A 12,720-nucleotide genomic window follows, 5' to 3' on the forward strand; every position below is an offset into this window, starting at 1 on the left:
ATGTGGCAGGAGCTGTGGGTTCGATCCCTGGGTTAGGAAGATACCCTGGAGCATGAAACGGCAACCCACTCCAATATTCTTGCCTGGAAAATCCCAAGGACAGAGGAACCTGGTGGGCTACACAGTCCATGGGGTCTCAAAAGAGTCAGACACAACTTAGTGACTAAACAACAGCAACAAAGGGTTTTCAGACCAGAATTTTAAGGAAATTGTTCTAGAGATAATTTTAATTCAAATCTTCCCCAAATTATACAGCTGCTATCTGTCCTTTTTGAGTTTGTTTCTGTTGAACTCTTTACTTCCAAGGAACTATCCACAACTACTTTGGTAGAGTTCTAACAAAATACTAGTCACCCAGTCTTACCTACGGAGAAGGCAATGGCAAGCCACTCCAGTACTATTGCCTAGAAAATCCCATGGATGGAGGAGCCTGGTAGGCTGCAGTCTGTGGGGTCGCTAAGGGTCAGACACAACTAAGCGACTTCACTTTCACTTTTCACTTTCACACATTGGAGAAGGAAATGGCAACCCACTCCAGTGTTCTTGCCTGGAGAATCCCAGGGACGGGGGAGCCTGGTGGGCTTCCGTCATGGGGTCACACAGAGTCGGACACAACTGAAGTGACTTAGCAGCAGCAGCAGTCTTACCTAACCATGAAATCTTAGCATTATGACTGGTTACTGGGAAAGTAAATGAGAAGAAAAAAAAAACAGCTGAAAAATTAACTGGTGTGTGGTTTTGAAGCTGTTTTTTCTAGGGTGTCAGCTAGCAGTGCCATTCTTCAATAGGTATTCATTTATTTAAAAGGTATTAAATCAAGCAACTAGAGAAATAGAGTCTTCAGTTCTTAGGGTGGCCAAGAGTCAGACCGAGCACACACACACATTCAGGCTGAAAAAGGGATTTGAGTTCTGAAGTAGATTAAGGAGGTTTTAGAAATCAAATCAGTGAATACCAGTAAAGTATCTGCTAGAACCTCAAACTGTGAGAACATTCCTTCTCCCAGGCTTCCCTCCTGACTCCCTACAGAGCTTGCAAACTAGTTTCCATTTCTAAACACACAGAAGTTTCTCACCTGAAGAGAAACAACCAGAATTATTTGTTTCTGAGTTTATCTAAAGATACAGTTTTCAGTTCTGTGGGCATAATTTTAAGATCTGATATGAGGTTACATCATCTCAGGGAAAGAACAGAATGCACTTCTGTGTACACAAAATTATCTTTGTTGTTACTTATGTGCAGGGACTCCATTAGAAATTTGTCTGGCTTAAAAAAAAAATCCTACTTCTGTCCATTTCTAAGGTCCCTTTTCTTCCGTATATCTTCTACATCATTAAACTATTTAGAAGTTATACACCTCTGTGTGAAGAAAAACTTCCTGAAACACAAATAATCCTTCTGACTCCTTAACTCAGAGTATGAAAATCTTAAATTTTCTCTTCATGGAATTTCAGACTACAGTTTTGAGATTTCTAAAGAAATATTTTTTCCTTCTCTCAAAGCCCTCCCCATGGAAAGATCCCTGACCAGTCCCCAGCCCCCAAAACTCATATAACATAAAACATCCTCAAAAAGGAATACACCTAAGTAGTTTTCTCCCCATTGATGAACAATTGGAACACTCCCAAGAAAGTGTCTTGTGCATTTTACAGTATTTTCCTGAGTAGAACCAAAACTGGGACCAGTGAAGAATCTTGAGAAGTAGGACCACTGGGACAAAACAAAATTTTATGCAGTCCTTTGGTTGAAACTCTTCTAACTTATTTAGTTAAGAAGTTAATAGAGTATTGAGATCTGTATCTGCTTAAAAACCATACCCCAATATTTGTACATTCCTTCCAACAACCTACAGTGCAATAAAAGTGAAATGTAATGAGGTCTCCTTTGTTATAGCCTGAGAGTATGAACAGGTAAATTCTGCTTACATGGATGACCAAAATTGTAGGTCCTCTATTTGATAATAATGATAAAACAGTAGAAAGAAGAGCTAATATTTAATTCTTAATTTGTGCCAAACATTTTACATGTACTACCTCTTTAATCCTCACAAGATAGACACCATCTACTCCATTTAGGGGAACAGGGAGGATAAGCAACTTTCCTGAGAACACCAAGTTACTGGCAACTCTTGCTTGAACACAAATGTGCAGGCTCCAAACTCCAAGTCCTTAAAGTTCCTAACAGCCAGTGAAGTGAAAAGTTGCTCAGTCGTGTCCGACTCTTTGCAATCCCATGGACTATACAGTCCATAGAATTCTCCAGGCCAGAATACTGGAGTGGGTAGCCTAACAGCCAAGATATACCAACCTATACTAACTTGGTCCATGAGTTTTTAGAGAAATTTATCAGAACACATATTGTCTAAGCATTCAAAATATGAAGTAATTAAGAGATTAATATAGTGACTATAATGAGCTTGTGTTAGTTTAAATTTGCGGCTCTCTGTCCTTTCTTCTCAAATAAATAAAACATGTTTTTGCCCAGTGTTGCAGTTAACTGGCAAACTTGTGTAATAAATTAACTAACAGAACTGGTTTAGCAACAAATGAGAAGCTCAAGTTCTCTAAATTCTAATCCTAGGTATGTCACTGATTTGAAAGGTAATCTGAGAGCATTTAACATTAAGTTACATTTGATGTTTACAGGGCTCTCAGAACAGTCTAAAAGAATCTGTATTTATGAAACTTCAATATAAACTCTGATACTAAATATCTGGGTGAAAGGAAAAAGCTTAAAATCTAGTTATTTTGCCTAATTACTGCCAAGGTTCCAAACATTCATAAACATTTAAATAGGACAAACAAAGAACTGTCCACAGTGATTATCTCTAGGGACAGAGACAACAGAAATGGAAAGTGAAAATAACATGAAGGCGAACTTTTGCTTTTTAATATGTGTGTATTGTATGCGTGTAGCTGGATTTTTGTCATAAAGTTTCTAAGACATGCTCAAAGTCTTCCCAGTCTTAATTTTTATCTGCACTCATGCTCTTGACCTCAGGATTACACATTTTAAAGGTGGCAACATTAAGGAAAAGAGCATCATTCTCTCTGTCCTGGCTCACCCTCTCTAACCCAATATAACAAGGCTCATTTTATAAAGTTAAAACCCACTCACAGTCAAACGTTTCCATTTTATCAGAAGCAAAAGAAAAAAAAGTCTTGGAGGACTTCAACCTTCAAGCAGTTCTAAAAGGAAAGGAATATTAGAACTTGAGAAATACGGTTAATTATGAAACTCCCTCAACAGAGTAACAAATACTAACCACCTAATTAGGGGGCTGTTCTCTCCTTCTGGTAAAGAATATGTAATGAGAGTCTGAATGCAGAAATGATGAAAAGTGCCACAGAGGATAATTCAACGCCTTCAGTACCCATTCACTCAATCTTTCTAGCCCCAGCTCTCCTCTTGCTCCAACGAGCTTGAAGAAAATGACAAAAGTGAGAAATGCTTTGAAATTAGGGTTAATGTTTAAGCATTATAATATCAGGCCTCTTCTTGGCCTTTATTTCTTCATCAGTAAAAATACTATTTGCTTCCAATAATGATTTGTGAAGATGCTCAGCATAAACCTGAGACACAGTGTGTGTGTGAAGTCGCTCAGTTGTGTCCGACTCTTTGCGACCCCGTGGACTGTAGCCTATCCGGCTCCTCCATCCGTGGGATTCTCCAGGCAAGAGTACTGGAGTGGGCTGCCATTTCCTTCTCCAGGGATCTTCCCAACCCAGAGATTGAACCCGGGTCTCCCGCATTGGAGGCAGACGCCAGTAGGTGCATAATAAATGTTAGCTTCCTTCTTTCAGAATTAAATTCCCAACTGCCAGCTCACTAATCTTTGAACCCCAAAGACCCTAAATTTAAACAGTCTTTAAAATAAAGGTTGTTATAAGAGACAAATAAGGACAGACTGGAGAAAGAAGATGTGGTGTGTGTATATATAACATATATATAGTTTTAGTCAGCCATAAACAGAATGAAATAATGCCATTTGCAACAACATGGATGGACCTAGAGATCATCATACTAAATGAAGCCAGACAGAGAAAGACAAGTATCTTATGATATCATCTATGTGTAGAACACATTTTTAAAAAGATACAAATGAGCTTGTTTATTACAAAACAGAGAGACTCACAGACATAGAAAACAAACTCATAGTTGCCAAAGAGGAAGGGGGACAAGTAAATTAGGAATTTGGGATTAACATAGACACTCTATATAAAAATTCCTATACACTATATATGAATCACTATGCTATATACCTGAAATTAACACAACGCTGTAAATCAATGGTACCTCAACTGAAAGAAAGACCCAGCAGACCACCCCGCCGCCAGACCGTCGGTTTTCTCCCACACCTGCTCCTATGGTAACTTTCTCTCAAGTAATAGCACCAGCATTCTTCTCAGCATCAAATTTAGAATCCTCTCTTCAACTCCTTTTAATTCCCTCTGACTTTGTCCTCTAAGTTTCTTCATCACTCACCTAGATTTCTAAGAACATCCTTTTAATTGGATTTCTTGCCTCTCCACTTCATTTTTCAGAACATTATTATGAAATAGAGCTCACACCATGTGCACGCTATATGTTCCCACTGACAAGAAGAACATGGTCCAAACGCTTCCATGAGCAAAATGTCCTCCAGTCTAACCACAAAGCATCTATCTAGACCTCTCCCACTACAACCTGCCACGAACCCTTTGCTTCAGTTTGTGACATTTTTCAGCCTGCCATCCACTATGCTCCATTTTCCACCCATGAAAGCTCTGCTCTACACTTTAAACCCAGCTACATGCCCAGTTCAAATGTCAATATCCTATACAAAACTAGCCCTAACCTCCCCAAAGTGGGCATTAATGACCATAGCACTTTGCTAGCACTTCAGGTGGCACTTCATTCTGGATCATACTAGAGTGACCTGTTTACAAGGCTATCTGTCCCAGTTCCTGCGAAGAGGGAGCCATGCCTGATCGATTGCTGATGTCCTCTAACACCGGCCACCTAGCCCCTTGTTCACTGCACTCTTGAACTGAATGTAATAATTAGCACTTATTACTATGTGCGCTACAATGTTTGATTGTAGGTGCTGTACTGTCCTCTACATGTGTTGCCTCAGTAATATTCATAACACTCCTGCGAGGTAGGTCACATTTTGCCTTTTATTTTATAGATGAAGAAGCTCTACTCAGGGAGGTTTATCATTTGCCCAAAGTGACACAGCTAATATATGGCAAAGCAAGGATTAGAACCAGGGTCCATCTGACTTCAGAAGTTATACTGATAACCATTATACAATATCACAGACATTTCAAAAATTCACTTGTCCTTTAGTAACTTATGCATCCTGGAGTATTACTCAAGATGAAGACTCCAGTAAATTACATTTTATCCTATCAGCATGTGGAGACCATGTTTAGTTCTGCTCTATTCCAGGGTCATAAACGAGCAGGTCCATGGTCTTCCAGATTGACTTCTTCTCTTTTCTTATACCCACCCTCAATTCCCTAAAAAACACAGAAGAAAAATGATTTGGAATGCAGGGACAGTAAGAGAATGAAATCATTCCTTCATGGTGGAACTCACCACATTAACAGGAAGCTTATAAGGTTCAGCAAGCATATACAACCTGAAAGAACATGTTGAATCATTTCAAAACATACTTTCCCAACTCAAACCAGAAATCAGCAGCTGTTGCTAAGAAAACACATAGCCAACTGTGAGACAACATGATGACTCATGAAAGGAGCAAGCTTACCTTCCAAGTCTCAGAAACCATCATGAACACAGTCTGGTAACCAAACCTTCAACCTGTGGTTATAGATTGAGAGTTTCTTTTCACTTGGCTCAGAAGGAAAGATAATCAGTTCTGGACTAAATACTATTTACAAAATTAATTATTACCCACCTGGGTTGGAACTTTCTATGATGAAAAAGAGTACAGAGACTACAAAGGTAACATACTTTCTTTTAAACAAAGGCCCATTAAGAGAGGAAAATATTTTAGTCAAGGTCATCAGATGAGTGACTACAAAAGACAGTCAAGCAAGAGACTGGTCGTCACCTACCTTCTTTGTCAACATACTAGCACAAATAATAAAGCATGCCTTTAACTGCTTTATAAACAGACTATATCGTCAATCCTCTTTTTTTCTTTCTGAACCACTAACAATTTTTAACTAAAAGTTCCAGCGTGCATTATTTTATCAAACAATCTCATCAAACATTGACTATATAACCTTCCATAGTACTAACAACTTAGATGCGTGAGTTGTTACAGGGTTTTTAGTTTATTTGAGGGCATGGGGAACAATCCTGAACAGCTTTATTTATTCTGTTGCAATTTACACTTCAGATAAAAATTATTTCTTACTAATCAGCATTTTTTTAATGAAAATAAGCTAACTCCTACAGTGTGCTTGCTCAGTTGCATCTGACTTTGTGACGCTATGGACTGTAGCCTGCCAGGTTCCTCTGGTCCATAGGATTCTCCAGGCAAAAAATACTGGAGTCGGTCGCCGTGTTCTCCTCCAAGGGACCTTCCCAACTCAGGGATCAAACCTGTATCTCCTGCGACTCCTGCACTAGCAGGTGGATTCTTTACCACTGAACAACCTAGGAAGCCCCAAACTCCTACAGTCTGATCCATTAAGTAACATATCACTCAAACCTGAAGAGCTCAAGTATATTACAATCAGCTTTTCCTCAGAATACCACAATTAGTCCTCCAAAGTCAAAGTGGGAGAAAACAGGTAGTATATCTGCATAAATTAATTCTGTTCCCTTTCTCAAAACATGAACTATCTCATAGCCTGAGATCTAATTAAACAGATTATCTCTAAGCTTGATAAGGAGACTGTGTGTAGTACAAGCCAGAATCAAGATTGCCAAGAGAAATATCAATAACCTCAGATATGCAGATGACACCACCCTAATGGCAGAAAGTGAAGAAGAGCTAAAGAGCCTCTTGATGAAGGTGAAAGAGAAGAGAGAAACAGTTGGCTTAAAGCTCAACATTCAAAAAACAAAGATCATGGCATCCGGTCCCATCACTTCATGGCAAATAGATGGGGAAACAATGGAAACAGTGACAGACTTTATTTTGGGGGGCTCCAAAATCACTGCAGATGGTGACTGCTGCCATGAAATTAAAAGGCACTTGCTTCTTGGAAGAAAAGGTATGACCAACCAGACAGCATGTTAAAAAGCAGAGACATTACTTTGCTGACAAAGGTCTGTCTAGTCAAAGCTATGGTTTTTCCAGTAGTCATGTATGGATGTGAGAGTTGGACTATAAAGAAAGCTGAGCACCAAAGAATTGATGCTTTTGAACTGTGGCATTGAAGAAGACTCCTGAGAGTCCCTTGGACTGCAAGGAGATCCAACCAGTCCATCCTAAAGGAAATCAGTCCTGAATATTCATTGGAAGGACCAAGGCTGAAGCTGAAGCTCCAATACTTTGGCCACCTGATGCGAAGAGCTGACTCACTGGGACAGACCCTGATGCTAGGAAAGATTGAAGGCAGGAGAAGAAGGGGAAAATAGAGGATGAGATAGGTTGGATGGCATCACTGACTCGATGGACATGAGTTTGAGCAAGCTTCGGGAGTTGGTGATGGACAGGGAAGCCTGGTATGCTACAGTCCATGGGGGTGCAAAGAGTCAGACATGCCTGACTGAGTGACTCTACTGAATGTTTACGTAGGAGTTCATTTCATTGTTATCTCTGCTTTTGAATATATTTAAAATTTTTCATAATTAAGTGTTCTAAAGTCTAATTTACTTTTGCTCCAGTGTCAGACAAAACTTTACCATTTTGCATTTCTGTTTTACGCACATAACAATTCACGTTTTACATGACAATTCATTAGTGCCAAAATAGTTGTTAAAGTATCAGGTGGTAAATATCCCATTTCTAAATCATATTTGCAGAAACTGGGGCCCAGGGGAAAAAGTCCCAGAGATCATCTCATCCTCTGCGCCAGTGGTTCACAATCTTGGGCATGCATCAGAATCACTTGGGAGACTTGTTAAACACAGATCGCTGGGCCTCACCCTCTACATTTCTGAATCAGTAGCTTTGATGCTACCAGTCCCTGGACCACACTTTGAGAACCACTGCTCTAAGCTTACACCCATTGCCTAGTTCGTATCTCCATTGCAGTGATCACCAATTATCACATTGGAATGCATGCTCCTGTGCTTATCGGCCCTTTTCTTAAAAGAGAGTTGGCTTTCAAAGGACAGGAGACATAAACTTTCATCAATGTGCCAGAGCCCAGCCAGATTCAACAGACATTTACAAAGTAAGTTAATTTGCTGGATGAATTAAGTTTTCCCACTCATTTATAGTTGAGTGTTTGTCAATGTACTAACCTTCAGAATGGGAGTACATTTACACATACCCAGATGGAGAGGGTATCCACTTCATCCTCACTGATAAAGGAAGACTAAAAGTTAACTAAAACCAGAGTGACAAATAGCAAATTTTGGCGAGTTCTAAGAACTATATCTCAGATTGGAGTTTTCAGTCAAATATGGACACTGACAAGCAGAAGCTTGAGGTTCACTTTGTCAAATGTGTTACTCTGACCCAAGTAGCTATAACCAAGTGCTTTTTACCTCATATACCATCGGAAGAAAGAAATGCTTTGAAAGTTTCTCAGGGGCGGGATAATGTCAGCATGGGAGGACTCATTCCTGAACATCTATTTCCCTTTTTCTAATACTGCCCTAAGGAAAGAAAAGACAGCACACTCATCAATACCTGCATAGAGTTCTCCAAGTCCAGGTGTTCTGAATCTTATAAGATTCAGGATACACAGTATCCTGAAGTATCTATTACAGCAATGATCAGCTCCATGACAACTCAGTAATTTAGTTTAAGAAAATGAACTATGCTCTGATTTCCAAATTTCACTACTGCTTTAATGTTTACACTAAAAGTACAAGTTAGAAACCTCAATATGTATAATTTATTTATTTTCACTTGATAATAGTAAAATAAAGAATATAACCTGTGTAAAACATGGGTAGTATATGATGTTTTGGGTTTTGCTGCTGCTGTTGCTAAGTCACTTCAGTCGTGTCCGACTCTGTGTGACCCCATAGACGGAAGCCCACCAGGCTCCCCCGTCCCTGGGATTCTCCAGGCAAGAACACTGGAGAGGGTTGCCATTTCCTTCTCCAATGTGTGAAAGTGAAAAGTGAAAGTGAAGTTGCTCAGTCGTGTCCGACCCTTAGCGACCCCACGAACTGCAGCCTACCAGGCTCCTCCATCCATGGGATTTTCTAGGCAATAGTACTGGAGTGGCTTGCCATTGCCTTTGGGTTTTAGATCCCTTTAAAAAACAATTGACTGTTCAAACAAAAAATAGTAATGTAATGTGGGATCGACAACAGACAAAAAGTTAAATCTATGACAATATCACAAAGGTTAGGCAAAGAGAAATGGGAAATAACTATTACAAGGCTCTCATGAGGTACATGACTGTACATAAGGTGGACTAATATAACACCCGAAGATAAACTGTGATAAGTTATCAACCCAAAAGCAAACACTAAAATAACAAAATAAAGAATGATAGCTAGGGAATTCCCTGGCAGTTCAGGGGTTAGGACTCCAAGCTTTCACTGCTGAGGGCATTGGTTCAATCCCTGGTCAGGGAACTAAGATTCCCAAGAGTCAAATTAAAAAAAAAAAAAAAAAAAGGACTGTTAGCTAATAAGAAAAAAATAAATAAGTAAATTATAATGATAATAAATTCAATTAGTCCAAAGACAGAAAAAGAGAAAAAAAGAAATAAAGATAAGAAAAAAATGTAACAAATAGCAAAATCATACATTTAAAGTGAACTATAATCAAGAATCACTTTAAATATAAATGGTCTAAATAGCAGAATTAAAAGTCAGAGATTGTCACATGAGAAGAAGCATAACTCTCCACTCCTTAAATGTGGGCTACACATAGTAGCTTCCATCTCAAAAAGTACAGGACAGAATGCAGAGAAAAGAGCAACTTTACAGTAGGGAAACCTGACAAGCACCACCTCAGCTAAGTAATCAAGGTTAGCATGAATAGCAATGCTATGTTGATAGTATTCTCTCTTGACATGGAGTAATTAGACTAAATATTGTTTTCAAGCACACACAAAACATCCTTTTCAAGCACACTGAAAGGAAATAATAATAAAGATCAGAGTGAAAATCAGTTAAATAGAAGACAGAAAATATAAAGAAAACTAAAGCCAAAACATTGAGAAGGTCAATAAAATAGCCTTTGGTTTCTTTATCTTGACACTACTGACGTTGTGGCTGAATGAGTCTTTGTTGAGATGATCTCTCCTGTTCAGTGCAGATCTTTAGCAGTATCCCTGGCCTTGACCCACTAGATGCCAATAGCAAATGCCCGCCCACCCCTACCCCAAGACATTGTCTCCAGACATTATCTCATCTCCAAAACTTGTCAAGTGTTCTAGTGGCAGTAGTAAACGTCAACCCATATTCCACTCCATAAACAAAATTTAACTCAAGGTAGATGTACCAAAAAGTAAATGAAAGACTTTATGGTTTTATATTCTTTTATAGTTTTTCTATAAGTTTTATAACTCTCAGGGAAAAAAATCTTTGTGATCTTGAGCGAGGCAAAGATTTATTAGGTATAACCAAAAGTGTAATTCCATAAAAGAATAAATTGATAAATCAGACTTTATTAAAGCCCCTGATCTTCATAGATTTGTTAAGAGAATGTAAAATGAGCAACAGATTGAAAGTAAATATTTGCAAATCATGTATCTGATACAGAGCTTGTATCCAGAATATATAAAAAAATTCAAAACTCAATAAGGAAGCAACTAATGCAATGAAGAATGAACAACAAATTGTAAACAGAAACTTCAGCAAAAAAAGACATAATATGGATGGTAAATAAGCACATCATTAGTTATCAGGGAAATGCAAATTAAAAACACAATACCACTACACATCTAATAGAATGGCTACAACAGCTTAACCATACCAAGTGTTGGCAAGGACGCACAGCAACTGGAACCCTCACACGCTACTTTGGGAATGTTTGGGAAAGTATGGAAGTTTCTTTAAAAGTTAAACATACGCCTACCATATGATAGAGCCATTCTACTACTAGACATTTATCCAGGGAAAATGAAAGCAGATGTCCATATAAAGACTGAATAAAATGTGTTTACATCAGCTTTAACATCCAAAAACAAAAAAAAATGTTTATCAATGGGTGAATGGACAAATAAACTGGCGTATATTCATACAGCAGTATACCATTCAGCAATAAAAAGTAATCAACTACTGATACACAGAACAACATAGATGACTCTCAAAACAATGACACTAAGTGAACGAACCCAGACAAAAGAGAAAACATATTACATGGTTACACGCAAATAAAACTCTGAAAACACAAACTAATCCATAGAGTCAGAGCTTTCACTGGTTGGGAAAGAAGGGTACAGGGTATAGGAAGGGACCAAAGGGAAAGATGATTCATAGGTCTACAAATAAGTCAAAAACTTATCAAATTTAACACTAAATTTATGCAGCTTACTGTATGTCAATTACACTTAATGAAACTTTTTAAAATTATAACACAGAAGCCAGAAAGGACAGAGTTTAAGAAAACAATCAAAACAGTACTTAACCTGCAACTTCACAAAGGATTACAGGCTTTAAACATAACTGATTTTACACTATTGCAGACACAGTTCTTAATTTGGTGAAAGTAGGAATGGGGGCGCATAACCCAGGTCATTGGAAAATGTGAAAGCAAAAACAACAACACAATAGTGAGCACACAGTAAAGTTGTGAAGAATGGGCTGTGCGTCTGAATGATACTAAGATTATTTCTTAATTATAGCTAATCTGAAACATTTCATAATTATAAAAAAGGAAAAATAACTTCATTTTTTCCCAATTTGTCCTGTCCCATTCCAAGGCAGAATTGGATGCTTTCCTCCTCCCAGAGTCCCTGAGAATACATCTTTTCTAGCACTGCCACGTGTGTATTGCAACGGCTTGTCTTCACTAGACAAACAGCTCCATCAGAATACAGACTACGTCTTTTGATGTTGGCATAGTGGCTAAATGCGGCTTCCCAGGTGGTGACAGTGGTACAGAATCTGCCTGCCAATGCAGGAGAGGCAAGACACGTGGGTTAGATCCCTGCATCAGGAAGATCCCCTGGAGAAGGAAACCACAACCCACTCCAGGATTCTTGCCTGGAAAATTTCATGGAGAGAGAAACTTGGCAGGCTACAATCCAGACTGAGCGGGCACATGCATGCATACACGCACACACACATATACATGGCGGTTAAATATAAGTGGGATCTGAAAACCTGTTTTCCTATCTATCCTAGGCTGTGCCATTCACCTACTGTGTAGCCTCTGAAAGTTACTTCAATTTTATTAACTATAACATAGGGCCAAAAGGATATATATGAGAATTCACTGTGAATGTATCCAAACCTTGGCCGATGAGGCCTTGCATGACCTGTCATCTGATTGCTGTTGTTGTTCAGTCACTAAGTCGTGTCCCATTCTTTGCGACCCCACAGACTGCAGCACGCTAGGCTTCCCTGTCCTTCACTATCGAGTTTGCTCAAATTCATGTCCATTGAGTCAGTGATGCCCTCCAACCATCTCAACCTCTGCCATCATTTGATTACCATTCTTTTCCCTTGAGTTCTCTC

At 38.8% G+C, this 12,720-nt stretch overlaps 1 protein-coding gene across 6 annotated transcripts in view; it reads right to left on the minus strand.

Moving 5' to 3' along the window:
- The window catches only part of SYNE2 (spectrin repeat containing nuclear envelope protein 2), a 330,412-nt gene that overhangs the window by 314,469 nt on the left and 3,223 nt on the right, over positions 1 to 12,720 (minus strand). Inside the window, exon 1 of one of the 6 annotated variants that reach the window (XM_055435958.2) lies at positions 5,756 to 5,791. The exons of the other annotated variants lie outside the window; for them this stretch is intronic. The gene's annotated coding sequence lies outside the window, so the exon portion shown is untranslated. Of the gene's footprint in view, positions 1 to 5,755; positions 5,792 to 12,720 lie in introns of those variants that run through there. 6 annotated transcript variants of the gene reach the window in all.

This window comes from Moschus berezovskii, chromosome 9 (assembly GCF_049115385.1).
Source record: "Moschus berezovskii isolate FMDL1 chromosome 9, NW_MosBer_1.0, whole genome shotgun sequence".
In the NCBI taxonomy this organism is placed as follows: domain Eukaryota; kingdom Metazoa; phylum Chordata; class Mammalia; order Artiodactyla; family Moschidae; genus Moschus; species Moschus berezovskii.